Here is a 17,522-nt window from a genome sequence, read left to right as displayed (position 1 = left end):
ATTAGCCTCATGTTGTTCCTAACTCTTGTCATTTTACTGTATCAAAATAGATATTACAAATTCTTGTAATGATATTCTATATAAACTGATTTCCTATACCAGTCTCGTAATTCTTCCTTCACACTTTCATTATTTGGTATCTCATCTCAATATAGTCATTTCAAGAATCTTTCAATTTTTTTCTTTTAATTATATGCCCATCTACAAGGCAATAAAGAAGTTTTTCAATTCATTTGGGTAAACATTCCCCAGAATATTCAACACTCCCAGATAATAAAACACAATGACCAATAACCAAAATTCAATTTGTAAGCTCATTATCATGTCACTCCCATCTTACTCATGCATCATAAGCGTGAGGTATTCGGAGCATTACAACGTTGAACAGTCAATGCTAAAGTACTGTAGCTATTGGAAATTTTCTCATCAAAGCTATTTGTCTGCATTCAAAGTCACCACATCAATCATTCTCAACTAGTGGTTTCCCTTATAGATATATATCATGAGTTCCATAAGTATAGGTACCTTCTATTTTCTTGTCATACACACTAATCTAGATTAATACTTTCATCTCATGTCATCTTTTGACTTTTATCAACATTCATAAAATTCCACCTCAAAACATCCTTTCCATACAGTGTAATAAATTCATGATACATATACCACTCCACACATAAGTTGCTTACTATCTACAATTTTCCTCAAATTTATTGCCATCCCTATCCAATTATCTTCTTTGTCTTATACTCTAATAATTTTATTGACTTTCGGTATAATTAACTACGAAAACAGCCCAGCTTTCCCCTCACTTTATTCTCGCAATCCTTACTGAATCAAAATTTTATATTCCCCATATTCCATAATTTAACTTGATTGGGTTATATTTGGCCCAACTATTGCCTCATAGTGTCATAACATCACTGAATAATCCCCTTCATGCTTAAATTACAATCATTAACGTAATCACATTATCCATTTCGAATGTCATTTATAACCTTATTGCTTCCTTCTATAACCTTTCTCAATAATTATATTACCAATTTATCCCTATCATACTAAAGATTCCCATATACCTTCAGTTACTTAAACAGCCATTTTATAATACATTCTAGTCATATACTTTTAAAAGCCAAACTATTTTTACTTTTTTGTACAGATAATTATTATCTCTTTTACACAACATCTACTTAAAGTTAAGGTAGTGTAAAATCCTACGAAAATATTACATGTCCTTGGGATCATCATCTTAATCTGATCTTATCGAAAGATTCTACTCCAAGTCCTCCTAAAGATCCTCTTCCGAGTTTTCCTCCTCTTGAGATTTTTTTTCTTTGCTTTTCAATCCAGGCTTGTTGTCTTTTCCCAATTTCCTCGACACTTACCGGTGCAGCATTTCTTCCACATCTAGGAGGAAAATGGCGTACAATGTTCACCCCCTTCCTAAGACGAATATCTCCCCTTGCAATTGCCTTCCTCGTATGTTCTCTATGGTACTCTTCGAATTGTTTCAAAAGGAAATCTATTTCAGTTTTCAGAATATTGGAGCTACTCTCACTTTTAAAATTCTGGCTACTCTCAAAGCTTTCCTTATTATGAACCCATTTTGCTAAATTTCGATGAATTCTGTTATTAGGAATTCGGGATGGACCACCTTCCGAATCACTTGTATCAGGGTGCCATTTGCTTCTAGCCGTAGAATCTAAAGATCCCTCGCTATCACTATAAGAGGTATCGAGACTACCAACTCTTCTAGACATGGTGTGTATGTCACGACCCGGAACTCCCCATCGAGCCCGTGACAACCGCCGCGAAGCCTCGACAAACATTTTTCACCCCGAATGTCGATCGAAACCTCGCAAGGCTCTCGTATCAGCTTTCGCACTTCCCCGGTGAGCAATAGTTATCAAATAATCAAAATACGAAGGATTTCAAATCATTTCCAAATCATAACATAACATTTTTTTTTTGCTCATAGGGGCATTTTTGTCATTTTTGTCGAAAACCTCGAAACTTGCTAAAAATGTAGTAGGTAAGCCGAAAATATATATTTAATGATTTAAAAAAAATTAAGTATCTAAAACGTTCATTTGAAGTGAAAATTTGACCATTTGAATATAATAAAAATATTCAATAAAATAAACTATTTTCTTGTAAAATAATTTTCATAAAACTATCGATACATAATTCTTATAGCGTAAAAGATAATTATATACATATATACTATAAAACAAATAACCAAAGCATAAAATTTCTTTTACAGTGACACGTGGGCCCATATCTATCCAAAATGCATCGGAAGCTGGAAACCTACAGCTTTTACCGATTCGAGTCCAAATGAAGGTCCTTGTTCAAGTCAGCTAACTACGAAATTCCCTGAGCCTGAAATGTGAGGAAATGAGGGTGGTGAGATTATAAAATCCCAGTGAGTAAACAAATACCATCTAAAGTATCTAAAGTCGAGTAAATGGAGACAATTAAAATAAATCATCATACTGTAATTTCATTACCTTTCAACTCATTTCAACCAAATAAAATCAATACATAAAAATCGAGAAATCAACTTGGCTTATGAATTTCTTAAAACTTTGGCTCGTGCCAAAACTCATACTCGGTGATACCTTGCGCAGGGCATCTAACCGAGTCCGCCAAGGCTGTTAAAATTTTGTGTATACTTAAAATATATTTTTGTTTGAAAAAAATACAGCCGTTCCTTGGCGTTGGCTGAGTTCCCCTTCACGTGGTGGTTTGGCGTGAAGTGAACCCTAAGCTATACCCCAGGAGATACCCTACGCGCCTCTCCGTTCGAGGTAATAATATAATGGAGTTTACCGTGCCCCTCTAATAGGCTGGTCCACGGAACCCCCTCTGCAGTAAATAATTAATATATAATCCACCAATCAATAAAATTCATTCTAGCATGTCATGGCAATTTATCACAACCTAGCCTCTCAAGGCTGAATACAGAGTATAAATAATTATAACACCAAAATCAGTTTAGCCATTCATGCTCATTTATTGTCATAAGCCATTCAATTCAGAACCATAAATTTGCAACACAAACTAGCAGTCTCCAATTACTCTATTTTCAAAACCAATATTCGATTTTTCAGAAAATTTATAAAATCATTTTATAAAATCACAATTTCCCTTAAAACATAACAATTTACCATTTAAACCCATTTTTCATAAAATCACATAGTTGTATAAAACTACTCTAGATAATTAAGACGATAATAAGTTTACTCACAATGTCTAGAATGCAGACTTTCGAAGCACTCTGTCTACTGGTCCTCGAATGTAATTTTCTTGCCTTTATTGGAGGACTCACCACCTTGACACAGTACAAAATCGAGAATTTCACTAAGTTGGTACTAAATCAAAATTAAACTAATTTGGACTACCAATGCATGATATGGAATGCAAAAATGCACTGGTAACTATCTAAATCCGGTATTAGCCTAATTCGTCTTATCACCCGATTAAATTCCTAACGGGTTCGTTTAAACTCCAATTTAATTCTTTTCAGTTTCTATACCTCAATTGCACCCAAATTAACTTAATGTCCCTCAGTGTGATGCAAATTATCAGTCCCAACAGCAAATTACGAAAATACCCCTAGTGGGTAAAAATTCGTATTTTTGCTCCGAAAATTCTCATTATTTTTCTAGGCTCATAATTCATTATTCCTTAACCAATTCTCCTAGAATAAAATCAAACTCATCCTCACTCACTACATGGTAAATTCAGCCATTAATGGTTGGGGGAGAAAATAAATTCTTTTCTTGTTGTTTTGTTTCTAAATATGCTAAACTAACTAAAAACACTAACATAAATTAAAATCAAATAAATCCAACAACTTTCTCTCTCCTAACCCATTTTTTCAGAATTGAATTCATCATGAAAACATGTAATTTAATCATGGAAAATAAAGAGAAATGCTTGGGAATAAGAAAACTCAAGCTTAATAGAAAAAATCTCACCTTTTTCATTTAATTTCCTTGAAAATTCACACTTTTTCTTTGATTTTCTCTCTCTAGGGTTTTGTTTTCTCCTTTCTCTCTCTTGTTTCTTGCTTGGCCGAATGTTGAAGAAGAAGAATGGGTGGGCTGATTTTTTTTATGCCTTTTTATTGTTTAATGAAATAATATTATTTTATTCATATTTTAAATATTTTATTAATTCATTTTTTTTTCTAGCCATCCACTTGTCCTATTTTTTTCACCATGCATTCCCTTTGACTTATCCAAGTCTTAAGTGAAATTTTCAGATTTTTCCAAAGTTTTGGTGGAGCAAATTTTTCAAAATTACACTTTTGCCCCCGAACTTTTCAAAAATTACATTTTTACCCCAAAAATTGAAAATTTTCCATAATGCATAATTTTCACTCCTCATACTCATTTCACACTCCAAATAATTAAATTTGATCAAAATCCTTTCAAAAAATTAAATTTTCGATTCCGAATGGTAAAATTACCATTTTACCATTTTACTCCAAATTATACCGAAATTAAAATTTTTCACTTCTAAACCTCAAATCTTACTCCAATAAGTGAAATGGGGCCAAAAATCTTTTCTAAAAATTTCCATTTTGTCCCCAGGTGGCAAATGACCATTTTGCCCCTAGATAGCGAAAATTCCAGTTTGACTTCAAATTGATCCTCGAACTCCGAATCACCATATTAACCCATTCTGGGACTTTAAAATTCTTAATTTCATTGTAAATTCTCTATTTGATCTAGTTCGAGGCTTAAATCAACTTTATTGTACCTCTAGGTACAATACCGACTTTTGTAAATTTTTCAAGACTATCTTAGCATGTAAACATGCTATCCACCACATGTATGTCATCACAAATATTTCTGTAGAGTCGAGCTTGTCATCTTCTCCCCCACTTGGATCAACCATATGATCCTCCTTCTTGATTGACTTCGACATCCGGCTAAATATTAATATTTTAATATTATTTTATTAATAAAATATTATTTTATTCTAAAAATTTTAGCTTGTCTCCTTGGTACCAAAAATACCTTATTATGCCTCACTTGACTTCCAAATCGCCTTTTATCTCATAAATTCTCCTCCGATAAAATTATTATTATTTTTTTATTATTTTCTCACTTGCGAAACATTTTATCCTAAACTACTCCTTTCGTCTTTTATCACTTTTAAACATTTTAATTGACCTCAATTTGCATTCAATCAACTTTATTTATCACCATATCAAAGTATGGGGTATTTCAGTGTATGTCACCAGTGCACTTCAAAACCTATATGCAATCAAATAGTAATTGCTTAATTATTTATGCATCTCAAAAGTAGGTAGATTTCTATATGTAGATGCATACATTCTATTCAATCTAACCTAACTTAACTTAACTTAACTTATCTTAACTTAACTTGACTTGGGGCCACGCAGTGTTAGTGTAGATTCCTTAAAACAACTTTAAAACCATAGGTTTTAAAATCTAATGCTTTAAAATCAAAATATCTGATCTTTAAACCATGCTCTGATATCAATCTAAATTGTCACGACCCGAAACTCCCCATTGAGCCCGTGAGACCTGTCGCGAAGCCTCGACAAACATTCTTCACCCTGAATGTCGATCGAAACCTCGCAAGGCTCTCGTATCAGCTTTCGCACTTCCCTAGTGAGCAATAGTTATCAAATAATCAAAATACGAAGGATTACAAATCATTTTCAAATCATAACATAACATATTGTTTTTTTTTTTTGCCTCACAGGGGTATTTTCATCATTTTTGTCGTAAACTTCGAAACTTGCTAAAAATGTAGTAGGTAAGTCGAAAATATATATTTAATGATTTTAAAAAAAATTAAGTATCTAAAACGTTCATTTGAAGTGAAAATTTGACCATTTGAATATAATAAAAATATTTAATAAAATAAACTATTTTCTTGTAAAATAATTTTCGTAAAACTATCGGTACATAATTCTTATAGCGTAAAAGTTAATTATATTCATATATACTATAAAGCAAATAACCAAAGTATAAAATTTATTTTACAGTGACACGTGGGCCCACCTCTAACCAAAATGCATCGGAAGTTGGAAACCTACAGCTTTTACCGATTCAAGTCCAAATGAAAGTCCTTGTCAAAGTCAGCTAACTATGGAATTCCCCGAGCCTGAAATGTGAGGAAATGAGGGTGGTGAGATTATAAAATCCCAGTGAGTAAACAGATACCATCTAAACTATCTAAAATCGAGTAAATGGAGACAATTAAAATAAGTCATCATACTGTAATTTCATTACCTTTCAACTAATTTCAACCAAATAAAATCAATCCATATAAATCGAGTAATCAACTTGGCTTATGAATTTCTTAAAACTTTGGCTCGTGCCAAAACTCATACTCGGTGATACCTTGCGCAGGGCATCCAACCGAGTCTGCCAAGGCTGTTAAAATTTTGTATACACTTAAAATATATTTTTAGTTTGAGAAAAATACAGTCGTTCCTTGGCGTTGGCTGAGTTCCCCTTCACATGGTGGTTTGGCGTGAAGTGAACCCTAAGCTTTACCCCAGGAGATACCCTACGCGCCTCTCCGTTCGAGGTAATAATATAATGGAGTTTACCGTGCCCCTCTAATAGGCTGGTCCACGGAACCCCTTCTGCAGTAAATAATTAATATATAATCCACCAATCAATAAAATTCATTCTAGCATGACATGACAATTTATCGCAACCTAGCCTCTCAAGGCTGAATACGCAGTATAAAAAATTCTAACACCAAAATTAGTTTAGCCATTCATGCTCATTTATTGTCATAAGCCATTCAATTCAAAACCATAAATTTGCAACACAAACTGACAGTCTCCAATTACTCTATTTTTAAAACCAATATTCGATTTTTTAGAAAATTTATAAAATCATTTTATCAAATCACAATTTCTCTTAAAACATAGCAATTTACCATTTAAACCCATTTTCCATAAAATCACATAGTTGTATAAAACTACTCTAGATAATTAAGACGATAATAAGTTCACTCACAGTTTTAGGAGTTGATGTACTCCTAATCCCAGTCTCCAAGCACAATTTTTGTACTTTTACCAGTGTACTTTGCTCACCACTTATCCACAATGTACAATACATAATTCATCACATCAATGCTTGACCATTATAAAATCAATTCAGGCTCGGTATATATGCATGATAGGATATACAACTTATCCGACTATTGCTTAAATGCGGTGTTGACCTAATTCGGCCTATTATCTTCAATTTAACTCCAAATCAATTCTTCTCACTTTTTACACTCCAATTATAACTAAATTACCTCAATGACTGTGAATGAGATTCAATTTATCAGTCTCGATAGCAAATTACAAAAATACCCCTAGTGGGTAAAAATCATATTTTTGCTCCAAAAATTTCCATTATTTTTCTAGGCTCATAATTCATCATTTCTTAACCAATTCTCCTAAAATGAAAATCAAATTTATCCTCACTCAACACATGATAAATTCGGCCATTAATGATTGTGGGAGAAAATAAGTTTTTTTCTTGTTGTTTTGTTTCTAAATATGCTAAACTAACTTAAAACACTAACATAACTTAAAATCAAATTAATCTAACAAGTTTCTCTCTCCTAACCCATTTTTTCAGAATTGAATTCATCATGAAAACATGTAATTTAATCATGGAAAATAAAGAGAAATGCTTGGGAATAAGAAAACTCAAGCTTAATAGAAAAAATCTCACATTTTTCACTTAATTTCCTTGAAAATTCACACTTTTTCTTTGATTTTCTCTCTCTAGGGTTTTGTTTTTATTTTATCTCTCTTCTTGCTGGTTTGGCCGGCCATGGGGTGGAAGATGAGCTGATTTTTGTGCCTTTTAAAAAGGAAAATAATAAATTAATAAAGGCATGACACGTGGCATCATGTCATTGGCCCGTTTTTAAAACTTTAAAAATTTTAATCCTTTTTATCTCCACCACACAATTAGTCAATGGTCAAAATGAGGATAAAGGAAGACCATGTGCTGGAAAAATGTCCTGGTGGTGGAAAATTACAATTTTGCCCCTGGGGTGGCAAAATTACCATTTTACCCTTTTACTCCAAATTATACCGAAATTAAAATTTTTTACTTCTAAACCTTAAATCTTATTCCAATAAGTCAAATGGGGCCAAAACAATCTTTTCTAAAATTTCTATTTTGTCCTCAGGTGGCAAATGACCATTTTGCCCCTAGATAGCGATAATTTCGATTTGTCTTCAAATTGATCCTCGAACTCCGAATCACCATATTAAACCATTCTGAGACTTTAAAATTCTTAATTTCATTGTAAATTCTCTAGTTGATCTAGTTCGAGGCTTAAATCAACTTTGTTGTATGTCTAGGTACAATACCGACTTTTGTAAATTTTTTGGGACTCTCTTAGCATGCAAACATTCTATCCATCACATGTATGTCATGACAAATATTTTATAGAGTCGGGCTTGTCATCTTCTCCCCCACTTGGATCAACCATATGATTCTTCTTCATAATTGATTTCGATATCAGACTAAATATTAATATTTTAATATTATTTCATTCATAAAATATTATTTTATTCTAAAAATTTTATCTTGTCTCCTTGGTACCCAAAATACCTTATTATGCCTCACTTGACTTCCAAATCGCCTTTTATGTAACAAGTTCTCCTCCGATAAAATTATTATTATTTTATTATTATTTTCTCACTTGCGAAATATTTTATCCTAAACTACTCCTTTCGTCTTTTATCACTTCTAAACATTTTAATTGACCTTAATTTGCATTCGATCAACTTTATTTATCACCATATCAAAGTATGGGGTATTTCAACTGTTTTGGTAAATTACAAATATTTTATGGTTTGAGAAATAAATTGAAAATATAATGAAATGGTTCGTAATTTGTTGTTTAAACTTGCCTCCATTTTACTCGCCTTTGGATATTTATGATAATGTCTGTTTACTCATTGGGATTGCAAAATCTCACCCACCTCCTTTCCAAACATTTCAGGTCTATGGTAGCTTGTAGATATCTTATTTTGTCGAGGATTCCAGTTGACATCTCTACCACACAGACAGTAGGTTTCTAACACCAACACTAGGTGTATTTTGGGCCATTTGTCATTGTAACCATTATTGTACATTATAACTTAGTAAATTTTTGTATGTATGAATTTATTTTACATACAAATTACAAAAGATTTCTTACACGTGTTTCTATAAATATTGTTTTATATAAAAATGCTATATTTTAATCAATATTTTTAATAGTGATATTTGTCTATAAATCCTTTAAAAAAAATTTATCTTTGGATTTATTTGAGCCAGAAACGACCAGTAATTGTTTTAAATGGAATGTTTAACAACGATTGCTCACAGGAAAGGAAAGAAAATGATATGTAAGCCTTGCGGGGTTCCGGTTGGCATTCCGGATAATGAGTGTCAATCGGGACGTCGCGGCAGTTGTCAGGGCCCGAGGGAGGTTCTGGGTCGTGACAATGTCATCCTCTAATCTCATGTCAGAGAGAGTTTTTGAAACTTGGTTAATCCAGTCTTTGGCTACAGTAGGATCCAACTCCCCCAAAAAAGAAACGTAACCTAGCTGCCTAGCTTCCTTCAATTTCTTAGAAATAGAAATATCCGGCATCGGTGGCACTGTAAAAGTAGCTGGAGGCACTATAGGTGGAACTTGACCAGTCTGAGCCGGACCAGCCATAGCGATGAAGAAAGTTGCCAATGCCTGTGATACCTCAGGAGGCATGGCAGGAATGTCGATAGGTGGTGGAGGATGTGGAGGACTTTCGGGCTGCTCAACAGCAGGTGCTGCTCTAATAATGGACGCAGTCGATTCCTTTTTCGTAGGATCTGGTCGATTCTGTCGAGGACGACCTCTGCCCCGCCTAGCTGATCTAGTAAGGGGCGGACGTCCACGTCGAGGAAGCATAATGTTCTATAAAAGAAAACAAAACAAGTCTAAGCAACCTCAAACTCTATATGCAGACCTACGCATTCTAATCGACCTAATTTAACTCGGGGCCACACTGACACTGTAAACCTTTAAAACAATTTCAAAATCAAAAGCTTTAAAACCATACTCTGATACCACTTTAATTGTCACGACCTGAAACCATCCTTGAGTCTGTGACAACCGTCGCGATGTCCCGATAAGCACTCATCTCCCGAATACCATATCGAGACCTCGCAAGGCTTTCATATCAGTTTCTTATCTCCCCTGTGGTTAATCGTTGTCAAATGTCGTATTTTAAAGGCTTTTAAGCCTTTTTTCGATTTAAAATAGTGGAAAAATAAATTTTACTTCACAAAGATATTTTGGCCATTTTTCGTCAAAAATTTCAAATTCGACCAAAATGTAGTACTTAAGCGAGAAATGCATATTTGGAAATCGAAATTAAATTTGAATGTCTAAAACGTGATTTAAAATGGAATTATAACTATTTAAATAAAATAAAAATATTCGACAAAAGATTCTATTTTTTTTACAAATTAATAGTTATAGAGTATTCTGAAAATGATTTTTAGTAGCGTAAAAGTTAAATATATTTATACAAACTATAATATGAAAAACCAAAGTATGAAATTTAATTTACAGTGCTACGCGGGCCCACAAATGAACAAAAGTAGTAAAGATAGTAAACCTACAGTTTTTGAAATAGTATGGCCAACTATAGTTCTCGACGATGTTTGCATCTACAGGCTAACCCGGCCTGAAATGATGGGATAAAAAAAAGGGTGAGATTATAAAATCTCAGTGAGTAAACAAACACCATCTAAATAATCTAAAGGCCAATAAAGGGAGACAATTAAAAATAATTCATTTTAGCAAATTTTTCACAACACGAATATTCATTTCAACCAAATAATCAATATGGCTCGTGAATTTCTCAAAACTTGGCTCATGCCAAATCCTATACTCGGGGACACTTGGACCAGGGTATCCAACCGAGTCTGCCAAGGCTGTGAAAAATTTTATATAATCATAAAACTTGTTTTTATTTAAAAAAAAAAGCAGCCATTCCTTGACGTTGACTGAGTCTCACTTCACGTGGTAGTTAACGTGAACTGCACTCAAAAAGCCCACCTTAAGAGATACCCTACGCGCCTCTACGACCGAGGTGAGAATATAAAAGAGTTTACCGTGCCCCTCTAATAGGTTGGTCCACGGAACCCCACCACTGCAGTAGCTAATCTTTAATCCACCAATTGATCAAATCTTAATGGCATAGCATCGCAATTACATTACTAACCAATTTATCAAGACAAAACAGACGATTCATATTTTTCAACACAAGTATAAATTCAGCCAATCATGCCAATTTATCACAAGCAATTTAATTCAAATCATAATTTACAATAAATCACATGGTCTCCAATTACTCAAATTTTCAAATCCAACATTCTATTTTCAAATCAATTTATAAAAAATTCAATTTATTTTATAATTCTATTTATTTTATAATTCCACTGATTTTATAAATTCATATTTTTCTCATAAAACAAGAAATTCATCATTTAAAATAATTTTCACAAATCACAAAATTGAATAAAAACTACTCTAGATAATTCAAACGATAATAGGTTTACTCACAGGCTTTAAAGGTTCAGATTTCGGGTGTACTCAGCTTAGTGATCCCCAGGCGTAATTTCCTTGTCTTTGTCAAAGGGCACACCACCTTGACACAGTATAAAATCAAGGAATTTACTACGTTGCCCTTAAATTGAAATAACTAATTTAGATCACTAATGCATGGTATGAAATGCAAAAGGTCTAAATTTTGCCTAAACACCGTATTGACCTATTTCGATCTTTTACCCGATAAATTGAAATACGCATCCAATTTAGCTCCAATTGATCCCATTTCTTTTTCAAATGCTTCAAATCACCAATGTCCAGCCAAATAACCCAAAAATCAACAAAGCCACATTCATATTCCTTCTTGGAAAAATTTGGCCAAAATGGTGCATCATTGTCACAATTTTTCCTACTTGATTTTCTTTCCATATTTCATTAATTTCCATATCAAAAACCATGATTTCATAATCAAATAACCTAAAATAACATCACATTCTTCCTCACCATTGACTTGAAAAATCAGCTAAGGCTAGGTAATGGGAAAAATGAATGTTTTTCTACATATTTAGTTTACTAACATGCTAAACTAACACTAAACACTAACATATATCAAATCAAATCAATCCAACAATTTTCTCTCTCTAGACCCATATGACCAGCCATTAAATCATCATGAAAACATGCAATTTAATCATGGAAAATAAGGGGAAATGCTTGAGAATCAGAAAACTCAAGCTTAATAGAAAAAATCTCACCTTTTTCACTTAATTTCCTTGAAAATTCACACTTTTTCTTTGATTTTCTCTCTCTAGGGTTTTGTTTTTATTTTCTCTCTCTTCTTGCTGGTTTGGCCGGCCATGGGGTGGAAGATGGGCTGATTTTTGTGCCTTTTAAAAAGGAAAATAATAAATTAATAAAGGCATGACACGTGACATCATGTCATTGGCCCGTTTTTAAAACTTTAAAAATTTTAATCCTTTTTATCTCCACCACACAATTAGTCAATGGTCAAAATGAGAATAAGGGAAAACCATGTGCTGGACAAATGTCCTGGTGGTGAAAAATTACTGTTTTGCCCCTAGAGTGGTAAAATTACCATTTTGCCCCTATGCTCTGAAAAATACCAAGAATAAATTTTTTTCACTTCTTAATCCTCAAAACATACTCCAATAAGTCAAATGGGGCCAAAAATCTTTTCTAAAAATTTCCATTTTGTCCTCAGGTGGCAAATGACCATTTTACCCTTAGATAGTGAAAATTCTGGTTTGACTCCAAATTGATCCTCGAACTCCAAATCACCATATTAAACCATTCTGGGACTTTAATATTCTTAATTTCATCTTAAATTCTCTATTTGATCTAGTTCGAGGCTTAAATCAATTTTGTTGTACCTCTAGGTACAATACTGACTTTTGTAAATTTTTTTTGGGACTCTCCTAGCATGCAAACATGCTATCCATCACATGTATGTCATGACAAGTATTTTATAGAGTCAGGCTTGACATCTTTTCCCCTAGTTGGATCAACCATATGATCCTTCTTCATGTCTGATTTTGACATCCGGCTAAATATTAATATTTTAATATTATTTCATTAATAAAATATTATTTTATTCTAAAAATTTTATCTTATTTCTTTGGTTCTCAAAGTTCCTTATTATGCCTCAATTCGCATTCGACCAACTTTATTTATCATCATATCACAATATGGGGCATTTCAATCTCCCCCACTTAAATAGAATTCATCCTCGAATTCACGTCGATATTGCGTTATTAATCTCCTTTTATGATCCTATTCCTTCTTCCTTCTATAGGGACATTCAATTTATTACCTCGTTCACCTTCAGTTCAATTAAATGCTTTATTTATGGTAGTTATCATCCTTTGAAGCCAGATCAGCAGTACCTTTCTCATTCATAATTTCTTATATCGAGTCACCAAGCATACTTTTATCACCCTTATTAAATTTGAACCATAACTTCATCTCAATTATACCGATTTTGATCACATATCATACTTACTTATGTATACTTAATCATCATTTTATTAATTTGCTCCATGCCCAATTTCCCAACCTTGATTCATTCATCTTATACTGGTCCATACCCTTCCTTTAATAGAGTTCCATTAAGAACTTAAACAATCCAAGGTTTACCTTCAAAGTCACTCATAACTTTAATCGTTCATTGCATGCCCGTTAACATTTTAGCTTACTTGTAAAACCCGACCCTATAAATACATGTCATAACATACATGCACTGAGTAGCATGTTATTATGCTAGGAAAGTCCCTAAGAATAGACGAAACCCGGTATTGTACCTAACGGTACACTTGAATTGATTTAACCTCGAACTAGTTCAAATAGGAATCGTAGGATGACATTTAACATTTTATAGTCAAGGAATGACTAAAATGATTGTTCGGAGTTCGAGGGTTCATTTAGGAAAAATTTGAAAATTTTGATGTTTAGGGGCAAAATCGTAATTTTTCCATTCGTGGACAAAATTTGAGATTTTGAGAGAACTTAGATCACATTTGACAAATTGTAGAATGGTATGAGTATAAGGGATGAAAAATATGTCTATGGGTAATTTTTCAGTTTTTGGGGTAAAAATGTAATTTTTGACTTTTACGGGGGCAAAAGTGTAAATTTCAAAAATTACTCCACCAAGACTTTGGATAAGTCTGAGAATTTTATCTAAGCTATGGATATGTGGGACAAGTGTATGGTGAAAATTTGGAAACAAATGGATGAAAATTTAAAAACAGACCAATGGGAAAGTGACACATGGCATTTTTTTAATGGTTTAATATTATTTTAATGAAAAGTCAGCCCATTTAAACCCCATTTTAAGTGATGGCTGGCCATAAGGGAGAAAAAGAGAGAAAATAGAGAGGAAAGGAAGAAAAAAAGAAAAACCAAAGAGAAACTAGAAAAATTCAAAGGGGAATTTACGTTTTTCTCCCGTTTACGAGTCTAACGGTAAGATTTTTTGACTTTAGCTTGATTTCTACCTTTCCTATGCCTTTGTTTCCATTTAGCATGATTGAGGAGAGAGATCTAAAAGTGACATCAAGGGCTGGACAAATTTCAAGGGGGGAGAAATTGAAATATTTAGGTTTTGATTTTTAGTTAAATTGATAATTTTAGTTAGTTAAATGTGTTTAGAAATTAAATTGGGCAAGAAAGCATTAAATTTTCACAATACCCATGTCACGACCCGAAACTCCCATCTAGCCCGTGACAACCGCCGCGACGTCTCAATTTACATTCATTACCCGGAATGTCAACCGAGACCCCGCAAGGCTTTAATATCAGCTTCTCATTTCCCCTGTGGGTAACTGTTTCCAAATACCACATTTTAAAAGATTTTAAACTGTTTCCAACTTAAACAAATGAAATAATAATTTCCGTCTCACAGGGGTGTTTTTGTCATTTATCCCAAAAATCTCAAAAATCATCTAAAAATATAGTATGTAAGTGGAAAACACATATTTCTTAATCAAAAATAATTTTGGATGTCTAAAACATTCGTTTAAAATGGAATTATGACTGTTATAATAAAATAAAAATATTCAATAAAATATTCAATTTTCACATAAAACGATATTTTAAGAACACTGCATAAATAATTTTTATAGCGTAAAAGCAAAATAAATTCTTACATACCGTAATACAGATAACCAAAGTATAGAATTTAATTTACAGTGACACGTGGGCCCACGAATGACCAAAAGTATCAAAAGAAATGAACCTACAGTCTTTGGATGTGGCAAGTTCAACTGTAATCCTTGCCGATATCAGTTATCTACAATCTATTCTGAACCTGAAATGGGTGGAAATGAGAGTGGTGAGATTATAAAATCCCAGTGAGTAAACAAACATCACTCAAAATATCTAAAGTCGAGTAAAAGGAGACTATTAAAACATTTCATCAAACTGTAATTTATCATCTTTCAACTTATTTCAACCAAATGAAATCAATTTATTTAAAGCAAGTAATCAGTATGGCTTATGAATTTCTTAAAAAACTTGGCTCATGCCAAAAATTATTATCATACTCAGTTATTTGGGATACCTTGGCCGAGGGCTATCCCAACTGAGTCCGCCAAGGCTATTAGAAAGTCATGTTTTTATTTTGAAAACATAGCCATTCCTTGACGTTGGCCGAGTTCCCCTTCACGTGGTGGTTTGGCGTGAAGTGAACTCTAAAAGTTATACCTCAGGAGTTACCCTACTCGCCTCTCCAACCGAGGTAAAAATATAACAGGATTCCGTGCCCCTCTAATAGGCTAGTCCACAGAATCCAGCCCACTGCAGCAGGTCAAACCCACCATACAATAAAATTTTGACAGCATGACAGGGCTAATATATTACTACCCAGCCTGCAAGGGTAAAATAAAGCAATTCATATAATTCATAAAAACACAGCCCAGCCAGTCATGCCAATACAATAACATAAGCCATTAATTCAATTTTAAATTTACAACATATCAGTGGTCTCCAATTACTCTATTTTTCAAAATCGTTATTTCGTTTCAAGACAATTTATAAAATATTTTCATTTAAACTCATTTTGTTTACAAAACATAAAAATTTACCATTTGAACTCATTTTCATAAAATTCACCAAAACCGAATAAAAACATACTTTAGATAATTAAAATGATGGTAAGGTTACTCACCGTGTCTAGAGTGAGGATTTTCGAAATACTCAGACTATTGGTCCTCGGGTGCAATTCCCTTGCCTTTATCAGAGGACTCACCACCTTGACATAGTACAAAATCGAGAAATTCACCACATTGGTACTAAATTGAAATTAAACTAATTTAGACTACTAATGCTTGATATGGAATGCAAAAATGTCTAAATTTTTGCCTAAATGCGGTGTTAGCCTATTTCGGTCTTTTACCCGATAAATTGATATACGCGTCCGTTTAAACTCCAAATTAATTTTTTTCAGTTTCTACACCTCAATTGCACCCAAATTGACTTAATGTCCCTCAGTGTGGTGCAAATTATCAGTCCCGATAACAAATTACGAAAATACCCCTAGTGGGTAAAAATTTGTATTTTTGCTCTAAAAATTTCCATTATTTTTCTAGGCTCATAATTCATCATTATTCATCATAATTCCTCAAATAACCATCAAGATCAGCAGCCAATATTCCCCTAGAAAATTCAGCATAATGGGTTTCAATGGGAGAAAATTATATTTCTAGCTTATTTTTGCTATATTTCAATATAACTTAACTAAAATCACTTAATTCAATTAAAATCAACCAAAAATCAAGCTCAAAACTCATCCATGGAGGTTTGGCCAGCATGGGTGTCCATACCCACTTTCTAATTTTGCATGAAAATGAGAAAAAAATGCATGGGTAGTGAAAATCACAAGGAAAATCAATGAAATTTACCTTTTTAATGCTTGATTTCTTGATTTCTCTTGATTTTCTCCAAATTTTTCAGGTAGGATTCTTGTTTTTTTTTTCCCTTTTCTCCCCTGGTTTGGACAGCTGAAGAAGATGAGAATTCCGGAATTTTCACCTTTTTAAAGGCTAAAATAATATAATATTATTTTATTCATTTTTTTAATGTTTTATTAATTCCTTAAATTCTAGCCATCCATTTATTTCCAAATTTTCACCATACACTTGTCCCACATATCCATAGCTTAGGTAAAATTCTCAGACTTATCCAAAGTCTTGGTGGAGTAATTTTTGAAATTTACACTTTTACCCCCGTAAAAGTCAAAAATTACATTTTTGCCCCAAAAATTGAAAAATTGCCCATAGACATATTTTTCATCCCTTATACTCATACCATTCTACAATTTGTCAAATTTGATCTAAATTCTCTCAAAATCTCAAATTTTGTCCGCGAGTGGCAAAATTACGATTTTGCCCCTACACTCTAGAAATCACTGG

The 17,522-nt window shown here is 33.0% G+C and overlaps 2 long non-coding RNA genes across 3 annotated transcripts; both read right to left on the bottom strand.

Moving 5' to 3' along the window:
- Positions 1-2,130: 2,130 nt before the first annotated feature.
- Positions 2,131-12,473, bottom strand: LOC148762079 (uncharacterized). Of its 2 annotated transcripts, none has more exons than XR_016027187.1 (3): positions 12,351-12,473; positions 3,248-3,331; positions 2,131-2,379 (listed from the first exon to the last, which is right to left on the bottom strand). It is a non-coding gene; the product is annotated as an uncharacterized LOC148762079 (long non-coding RNA). The 2 variants fall into 2 exon arrangements; XR_016027186.1 differs by lacking the exon at positions 12,351-12,473 and adding an exon at positions 3,981-4,368.
- Positions 12,474-15,222: 2,749 nt separating this feature from the next.
- On the bottom strand, positions 15,223-17,109 carry LOC148762078 (uncharacterized). The gene is made up of 3 exons (XR_016027180.1): positions 17,013-17,109; positions 16,280-16,363; positions 15,223-15,421 (listed from the first exon to the last, which is right to left on the bottom strand). It is a non-coding gene; the product is annotated as an uncharacterized LOC148762078 (long non-coding RNA).
- Positions 17,110-17,522: the final 413 nt, after the last annotated feature.

The sequence above is a fragment of the Theobroma cacao genome, chromosome 6 (assembly GCF_053813885.1).
Source record: "Theobroma cacao isolate CCN51 chromosome 6, ASM5381388v1, whole genome shotgun sequence".
NCBI classification, from domain to species: Eukaryota; Viridiplantae; Streptophyta; class Magnoliopsida; order Malvales; family Malvaceae; genus Theobroma; species Theobroma cacao.
The sequence above is the reverse complement of the archived record's forward strand: the minus strand, read 5'-3'. Positions and strand labels throughout refer to the sequence as shown.